Consider the following 9,716-nt stretch of genomic DNA (forward strand, 5'->3'; position numbering starts at 1 on the left):
CAATCAATGTGTTCATAAACATTCTCATAAAAAATATTTTATAATCAAAAGTAAATACATGTGTCCATACATAGAACATTCATTTGAGCACTTGTGGTGCTCACATAAGCTCTCAAGCTATCATATTCAATTCTCACACACACACACACACACATAACTCACATGTATAATCCATACCAAATATAATGCCATAACATGACTACATCATCATAACAATATCCAATAACGTTATAACATAATTAATAAGTAAAGACTGACTCAACCACGAAACATGACCCAACTTTCTAGGTTTCAAGAGAGCTGTTATACCACCTACCAAGAAAGAAGAACGGATCATGTCTTCATGACTCGGGTGGCTAAAGAATTATCATTAATCTGTAACAAAAATAAGGAAAACTAACGTGTGAGTCACAAAGACTCCGTGAGTGAATACCGGAAAAGAACAAGCTAAGAAAGAGAGATTTTGCACAAATTACATTGTTAATGTAAACATCAATCTTGAGATAAACTTACTTCATTTCTTTTTCAAATTTCCCATAAAATAAGACTTTTACAAACCAATCTTAATTTCATGGTGAAATACACATTTCATAAACATATAGTTCTTCAAATAAGCTAAAAATTTATGCAAAACCTTTAGGAAAACAAGAAAGCTATACCTTATTTATGGTATTGGATCCCTCTTAAGGGAACCAAAACTTAACCATATAAACCCAAGCCATGGGTAATTTCCTCCAAACTTTTCGTAAAGTATATAAGCTACTCATGTACTCAAGGTTATCCCATAGGATTCAATCATAACATTTTTGTGATCATTTTCCAATCCATAACATTTTTCTGACCATTTTCCAATCCATATAACTCAAGCATAAATTTCCAATCCATATATCCCAAGTAATCAATTTTTCCAATCCAAAGAACTTAAATAATCAATTTCCAATCCATAGACCTCAAGTGGCCATTCTTTCTTTATAATCCATAAACTCAACCAATGCATTAGAATTTATTCTATTGATTAATCCCTCTTAACTATCTTATAACTTAGAGTTTAATCTACAACCTAATCAAACATTTCAAACATAAGAAACAATCACAAGAAACATCACAATGCGAGAGTAATATGCAATAGCCATGAATGCAAATATGCTTATTGGGTCCTGGTCCATGTTTGGGCATCATAAATAGGTGGTACATCCACCCACTATATTTTGAGAGGGAGATCATGCACCAACCAATGAACCAAATGCTCAAGTGCTAAAGATGTACAATATTACTAGTGTTTAAATTCAAATGCTCAGTGTTAAAGATGTACAATTTTATTGGTGTTTAAATTCGAACTATTTAAACAGAGAAAACACTCGAGACCATTAGCAACTTTGTAAGCAATTCTTTTTGTTAAAAATTGACAAATATACGGAAAGTATAGTTACTCAAATTATTAATGTGATGACATTAATGTATTTATATTAAAAAATTATTAGATTATTAATTATGTTGAAATAATATAAATATCATATCATATTACAAAGAAATATAATTACTATTATAAATATACGCACACTTTAAATATAAATACATTTACTTTATATTTTGTATTAACATTACAAAAATTATAACTTATACAATTATTAATTATAATATATATACCATTATTTATATAAACTTATAATATATATACTTAAAGAGAGCCTTTGAGATTAGAACAGTTTTGGAACCAAATTATTTTTTTTAATTTTATATAATTAAGGACAAACACATATAGTTAATTAAACTAAGGGCAAACTTCACATACACCTTTTGTGGTATGACCTTTTATCACATAACACCTTGAGCTTCTTCTTTTTTGTTTTCATATACAACTATGTGTTTTATTTCTATTCCCTTATAGACTAACAGTGTTAAATTTTCAGTTTAATTTTCTGTAAATAAACAACAAAACCCTTTATCCCTTTATTCCTTCTTTATTTGTTTGGGTTTGGGGTTTAGCAAGCACAACATTTATCAACATTTATCAGAATTCTAATTTACAGGCATATAAGTTTTTTTTGGATGAAGATCGAAAGGCGAGTTGCATAGCAATGTTGGTTTACCTCAATGTGCAGTGTACATGATGTTCATGATTTCAATTTACTATTGTAAAGGGTACGTTTTATTGAAAATTTAAGATATATTCAACATAGAAAGATGCAATCGTTTGCCTTTGTAGTAACGTACAAGCAAATTCAACTCTGTTATTTATTGGCTTAGAGGAATAACATCTTTGAATCATCTTAAGGCTACTTGTCCTTAAAAACCTATACAAAAGGAATGGGTTTCTTAGCTTTCCCTTATCTGCTAGTTCCCTCATCATCATAAAAAACCATCAAGAACCTTGGCACCCTAATAAAGGAAAAAACAAAACACAAAATCCCCATCCCCCTAGGCTAAAAAAAACATCAATTAGTTCAACATAGTTAGTCCCTAAAATCTATACATTCTAGCCCATACAGAAACAAAAGCTTGCTCAACATAAGGAGTACACTGTCATCCAGAAGTGATTTTTCCAAAACAATCAGCACACTTAACAAACATATCAAAAGGCAAATCACAACAACTCTAGTCAACACATGAAATGCAAAAACTTATCATACTTGCCTTGAAACTCCATAACAGGCATCTAGCAACATGTATAGATAAAGTATATAGTCCCAACCCACAAAAAACCAAATGCATAGTCGCAACCACAATTTTGACTGAACTCATAAGATTTCATTGTAAAAATCTAAAATTTAACTCTTTTAAAGCTAATAACGTAAGAAAAAAAAAGGAGAGAGAGAGAGAGGAAAATTTGAAAACAAAAACAAGGATTGAGTATTTTAGATCTGTTGACTTACTATTTGATCAATGAGAAACTAAAGAGAGAAAGTGAGAGAAGTCATCGAAAAACTCCAAAAGACAAGACACTCATTTTTTTAAAGTTTATAAGGATATTGTTGTCTTTTAAATAGAAAATTAAATTAAAATGTAACACCATTAAACCTTGTGGCAGCATAAATAAAACACAAGGTTTTATATGAGAAAAAAGAAGCTCAGGGTGTTATTTGAGAAAAGATCATATCACAAGGCTGTATGTGGAGTTCACCCTTAAATTAATTCATGAAACTATAGTTACTAATTAACTTGTAATGTCTTTTAATATATATAGTTTATATATTGTGTTAATTTACAAGAAATATAATTACTATGATATATGTATAATATATATTATATACCTTTATTTATGTAAAGTTATAATATATAAACCTAAAGAGAAGTTGTGAGATTAGAATAGTTTTGAAATCTAGTTATTTTTTTAATTTCATATAATTAAGGACAAACCCATATAGTTAATTAAATTAATTCATAAAACTATGATAATTAATTGACTTGTAATGTCTTTTAATATATATTTTATATATATTAGGTTCATTTATAAGAAATATAATTACTATTATATATATTCTAAAATACTTTTAGTATATATATATACACTTTAAATATAAACATATTTATTTTATATTTTGTGTTAACATTACAAAAATTATAACTTATAAAATTATTAATTATAATATATATATATATATATACACACATACTTTATATTATACAAATTGTAACACATACTTTATATTATATAACTTGTAATGTCTTTCAATATATACACTTTATATTATATATTATGTTCATTTATAAAGAATATAATTACTATTACATACGTTAATAATTACTAAACAATAAAATAATATTAATTTTATTTATAATTTAATAATAATATATTAATGAGTAAAAATCCTAGTTGTTCTTTTTTTTTTCTTTCTTTTCTTTACCTAGCCAGTAGCCACAGTTGCTCCTTTTTTTTTCTTTTATTTCTCTAGTTGGTATCCGCTCTTTCCTCATTCTTTTCTTACTTCCTACTCAAATGCTCAATTCTCAACCCTAGCCACCAATCGATCCAATCTTTCGTTCTTGGTCCTCCATTTAAGTAATTCTCATCTCTTTTTTATTTTCATTTTAGGCAACTATATTGTGTCCAAAATTTGGTAGCTTTTTAGCCTAAGCTTTGATACTTTTTTTTTTTTATGTTTATGAGTTTTAAGATCAATGGTATGCACCCAAAATTGGTTGAGAAATGAAATGAAAGGTAAATTAATTCATTATATTTTTATTTTCATTTGTTTTCTATAAAAAATTATCTATTATCTTAAGTGTTATGTCACGACCCGAAACTCCCCATCGGGCCCGTGATAACCGCCGCGAGGCCTCGATAAACATTCTTCACCCCAAATGTCTATCGAAACCTCGCAAGGCTCTTGTATCAACTTTCGCACTTCCCCAGTGAGCAATAGTTATCAAATATCAAAATTCAAGGGATTACAAATCATTTTCAAATCTGAACATAACATATTGTTTTCTGACTCACAAGGGCATTTTCATCATTTTTGTCGAAAATCTCGAAACTTGCTAAAAATATAGTAGGTAAGCAGAAAATATATATTTAATGATTTAAAAACAAATTAAATATCTAAAACGTTCATTTGAAGTGAAAATTTGACCATTTGAATATAATAAAAATATTCAATAAAATAAACTATTTTCTTATAAGATAATTTTTATAAAACTATCGGTACATAATTCTTATAGCGTAAAAGTTAAGTATATTTATATATACTATAAAGCAAATAACCAAAGTATAAAATTTCTTTTATAGTGACACGTGGGCCCACATCTAACCAAAATGCATCGAAAGCTGAAAACCTACAGCTTTTACTGATTCGAGTCCAAATGAAGGTCCTTGTCAAAGTCAGCTAACTATGGAATTCCCCGAGCCTAAAATGTGAGGAAATGAGGGTGGTGAGATTATAAAATCCCAGTGAGTAAACAAATACCATCTAAACTATCTAAAGTTGAGTAAATGGAGACAATTAAAATAAATCATCATACTGTAATTTCATTACCTTTCAACTCATTTCAACCAAATAAAATCAATCCATAAAAATCGAGTAATCAATTTGGCTTATGAATTTCTTAAAACTTTGGCTCGTGCCAAAACTCATACCCGGTGATACCTTGCGCAGGGCATCTAACCGAGTCCGCCAAGGCTGTTCAAATTTTGTATACACTTAAAATATATTTTAGTTTGAGAAAAATACAGTCGTTCCTTGGCGTTGGCTGAGTTCCCCTTCACGTGGTGGTTTGGCGTGAAGTGAACCCTAAGCTTTACCCTAGGAGATACCCTACGTGCCTCTCCGTTCGAGGTAATAATATAATGGAGTTTACCGTGCCCCGCTAATAGGTTGGTCCACGGAACCCCCTCTGCAGTAAATAATTAATATATAATCCACAAATCAATAAAATTCATTCTAGCATGACATGACAATTTATCATAACCTAGCCTCTCAAAGCTGAATACTTAGTGCAAATAATTCTAATACCAAAATCAGTTTAGCCATTCATGCTCATATATTGTCATAAGCCATTCAATTTAAAACCATAAATTTACAACACAAGCAGGCAGTCTCCAATTACTCTATTTTCAAAATCAGTATTCGATTTTCCAAAAAATTTATAAAATCATTTTATAAAATCACAATTTCTCTTAAAACATAGCAATTTACCATTTAAACTCATTTTTCATAAAACCACATAGTTGTATAAAACTACTCTAGATAATTAAGACGATAATAAGTTCACTCACTATTCTAGGAGTCGATGTACTCCTAATCCAAGTCTCCAAGCACAATCTCTGTACTTTTACCACTGTACTTTGCTCACCACCTATCCACAATGTACAATACATAATTCATCACATCAATGCTTGACCATTATAAAATCAATTCAGGCTCGGTATATATGCATGATATGATATACAACTTATCAAACTACCGCTTAAATGTTGTGCTGACCTAATTCGGCCTATTATCTTCAATTTAACTCCAAATCAATTCTTCTCACTTTCTACACTCCAATTATACCTAAATTACCTCCATGACTGTGAATGAGATTCAATTTATCAATCTCGGTAGCAAATTATGAAAATACCCCTAGTGGGTAAAAATCGTATTTTTGCTCCGAAAATTTCCATTATTTTTTTAGGCTCATAATTCATCATTTCTTAACTAATTCTCCTAAAATGAAAATCAAATTTATCCTCACTCAACACATGATAAATTCGGCCATTAATGATTGTGGGAGAAAATAAATTCTTTTCTTGTTGTTTGTTTCTAAATATGCTAAACTAACTTAAAACACTAACATAACTTAAAATCAAATTAATCTAACAAGTTTCTCTCTCCTAACCCATTTTTTCAGAATTGAATTCATCATGAAAACATGTAATTTAATCATGGAAAATAAAGAGAAATGCTTGGGAATAAGAAAACTCAAGCTTAATAGAAAAATCTCACCTTTTTCACTTAATTTCCTTGAAAATTCACACTTTTTCTTTGATTTTCTCTCTCTAGGGTTTTGTTTTTGTTTTCTCTCTCTTCTTGCTGGTTTGGCCGGCCATGGGGTGGAAGATGAGCTGATTTTTGTGCTTTTTAAAAAAGAAAATAATAAATTAATAAAGGCATGACACGTGGCATCATGTCATTGGCCCGTTTTTAAAACTTTAAAAATTTTAATCATTTTTATCTCCACCACACAATTAGTCAATGGTCAAAATGAGGATAAAGGAAGACCATGTGCTGGAAAAATGTCCTGATGGTGGAAAATTACAATTTTGCCCCTAGGGTGGCAAAATTACCATTTTACCCTTTTACTCCAAATTATACCAAAATTAAAATTTTTCACTTCTAAACCTCAAATCTTACTCCAATAAGTCAAATGGGGCCAAAAAAAATCTTTTCTAAAATCCCCATTTTATCCCTAGGTGGCAAATGACCATTTTACCCCTGGATAGCGAAAATTTCAATTTGACTCCAAATTAATCCTCAAACTCTAAATCACCATATTAAACCATTCTAGGACTTTAAAATTCTTAATTTCATCGTAAATTCTATATTTGATCTAGTTCGAGGCTTAAATCAACTTTGTTGTACGTCTAAGTACAATACCGACTTTTGTAAATTTTTCGGGACTCTCTTAGCATGCAAACATGCTTTCCATCACATGTATGTCATGACAAATATTTTTATAAAGTCGGGCTTGTCATCTTCTCCCCCACTTGGATCAACCATATGATCTTTCTTCTTGATTGACTTCGACATCCGACTAAATATTAATATTTTAATATTATTTCATTAATAAATTATTATTTTATTCTAAAAATTTTATCTTGTCTCTTTGGTACCCAAAATACCTTATTATGCCTCACTTGACTTCCGAATCGCCTTTTATCTCACAAATTCTCCTCCGATAAAATTATTATTATTATTTTCTCACTTGCGAAATATTTTATCCTAAATTACTCCTTTCGTCTTTTATCACTTCTAAACATTTTAATTGACCTCAATTTGCATTCGATCAACTTTATTTATCACCATATCAAAGTATGGGGTATTTCATGTTACATACATTCTTATTTTTTTTATTTATGTAGGATTATGTATAACAATTGAAAATTCAATTGCCACGTCTATTGACATTGACAAAGAAGAAGAAGATTAAATTTTTCATGAGTTGTTGCCTTTGTAACGACCGCTTTTCAATCGCTACCGGCGTTTGAGTTTTGCGAAAGAACCTGCCAAGTCCCGAACAAGCCTTATTCGAAACCTTTGTACAACAATAAACCCATTCCACTGATTTATTTATTACTTGAACCATACAAATTCACATTATGCCTATGCATATCTTTGCATCATTTTCATACTTATACTCTTTTCTTTTATTTCTAATCATATTTATAAGCTTCATCATACAGCGCATCCTTGCACTACAATGTCATAACCATGTCACAATCACCAATTATCAATTTCATCAAATTACAATCCGATATCCGTGTAGGCTTTACGATCTTATTAATCCTTCAAAATTCATCTTTACTTGATCATTGCATCTTATGCAATACCCCAATTCCTAAAAGTCATCTTCACTTCTTAATTATCTTTCATACTTCCAACATATATGTTATATTCTTATTTCATTTCGATAGTACTTAGTCCAAATTCATATTTTAGTATCCCGACTCTAGATCATGGCTCATTACCAAAATTTTTTTACTCATATATGGATACTTGATATCTCAAATCATCATCTCTTCCCCAAGTAGATCTCTACGAATTTCGTTATGCACCTTTATTCCCTCACCAAGGGTAATATCAATTAACTAGACCATATCACCTTTGTTCTCTAAGCATTTGAAGGACAGTTCAACCTTTGCTTACCCTTATCAAGCACTCTACCTTGATAATTACTAAAAATGAAATGAAACATGTAAGGGAAGCACTTTTCACCATCTTATGCTCTACCTCTACAAGTATATCGAGACCGCAACATTATCGAGTCTACAAAGGGCAAGATAATCATTGCCTCAAACCAACATTTCCAAGCATTCTTATACTTGCAGCATATCTTTGTACTAGGTGACATATCAGTCACAAGCCCCAACATCACTATATAGCCATTAGCTCCTTTAGCTTTAATGTTTTCACATGATGAGAAATCTCTCGAACTATCTCACCAGGGTGTTCACAAAATGGATACAAGTCCATAACTTATAGTTCAATGCATAAGGCAATGAACACAATCTCATTGTTAGAGTTCTACGTTGTATCATGTTATATAAAGTATAGTTTCATGACTTCAACAATGTAATTCTAAAACTCCACCCTTATCTACCAATCATAGATCCCTTTATGAGCATATACTTATACATTGCTTGATTGTTCACAAGCCACTCATGGCCATCCAAATTCGGTCTTTCACAGCAAGTTAAGCTAGCAAATTCTCTTGTGCTTTCCTAGATATAAGATGTTCCTAGCGCTGCGGCGCTGGGCAATGAGCGCTACAACACTACAATTGCTGAAAATTGGGTGGCTTCAACGCTGCAGCGCTGAAGAGTCAGCTTTGCGACGCTGTGGCTGCTGAAATTTACTTTATCAAAGCAATTCTTCTACCCTTAAGGCTACTACATTAATCATTCTCAACCATATGGCTTTATGCTAAGCCTATACCACAATTTGCAAAACTAGCTTTCTATCAAACGTACGCATTCTAAACATTAATTTCAACATGTCTATTGCAACTTTTATGGTATGCTAAAATCATCCTTTGGGCATATTTCACTACTAGCAATCATATACCTTTACCATAATATTTAGCGCAAACTTGGTTAAGCAATGGTCTCCAAATGACTCTTAAGTACATAATCATCAAATTGTACACCGCTTAGTGTCGAGATCTTGACTTTAATCATCAATCCTTAACCACTTACATTTATAAGGTGGACAATTCACTTAATTATTGCAGCTCGTCTTTACGGTTATAAGATCAAAATTCTTTAAACTCAGGATGTAAAGACTCCCTTTTAGAGCTTATCCAAAAATCAATATTTTCTAAATCCCTTACCTCTAGGGAGATCATATTCAAGACTAATCATTTATATCATAGGTTGCATACTAAACCAAACAGACTTTTAAATTGATCTTTAAAGCAATTTGTATATCAAGCTCAAATATAAAACTCCATATGCCATTTATACTAGAATCAACATTTTTAAGTCATTTAACTTCAAACTATCAAATCCACAACTAGTCCTT

This window comes from Theobroma cacao, chromosome 9, assembly GCF_053813885.1.
Source record: "Theobroma cacao isolate CCN51 chromosome 9, ASM5381388v1, whole genome shotgun sequence".
NCBI classification, from domain to species: Eukaryota; Viridiplantae; Streptophyta; class Magnoliopsida; order Malvales; family Malvaceae; genus Theobroma; species Theobroma cacao.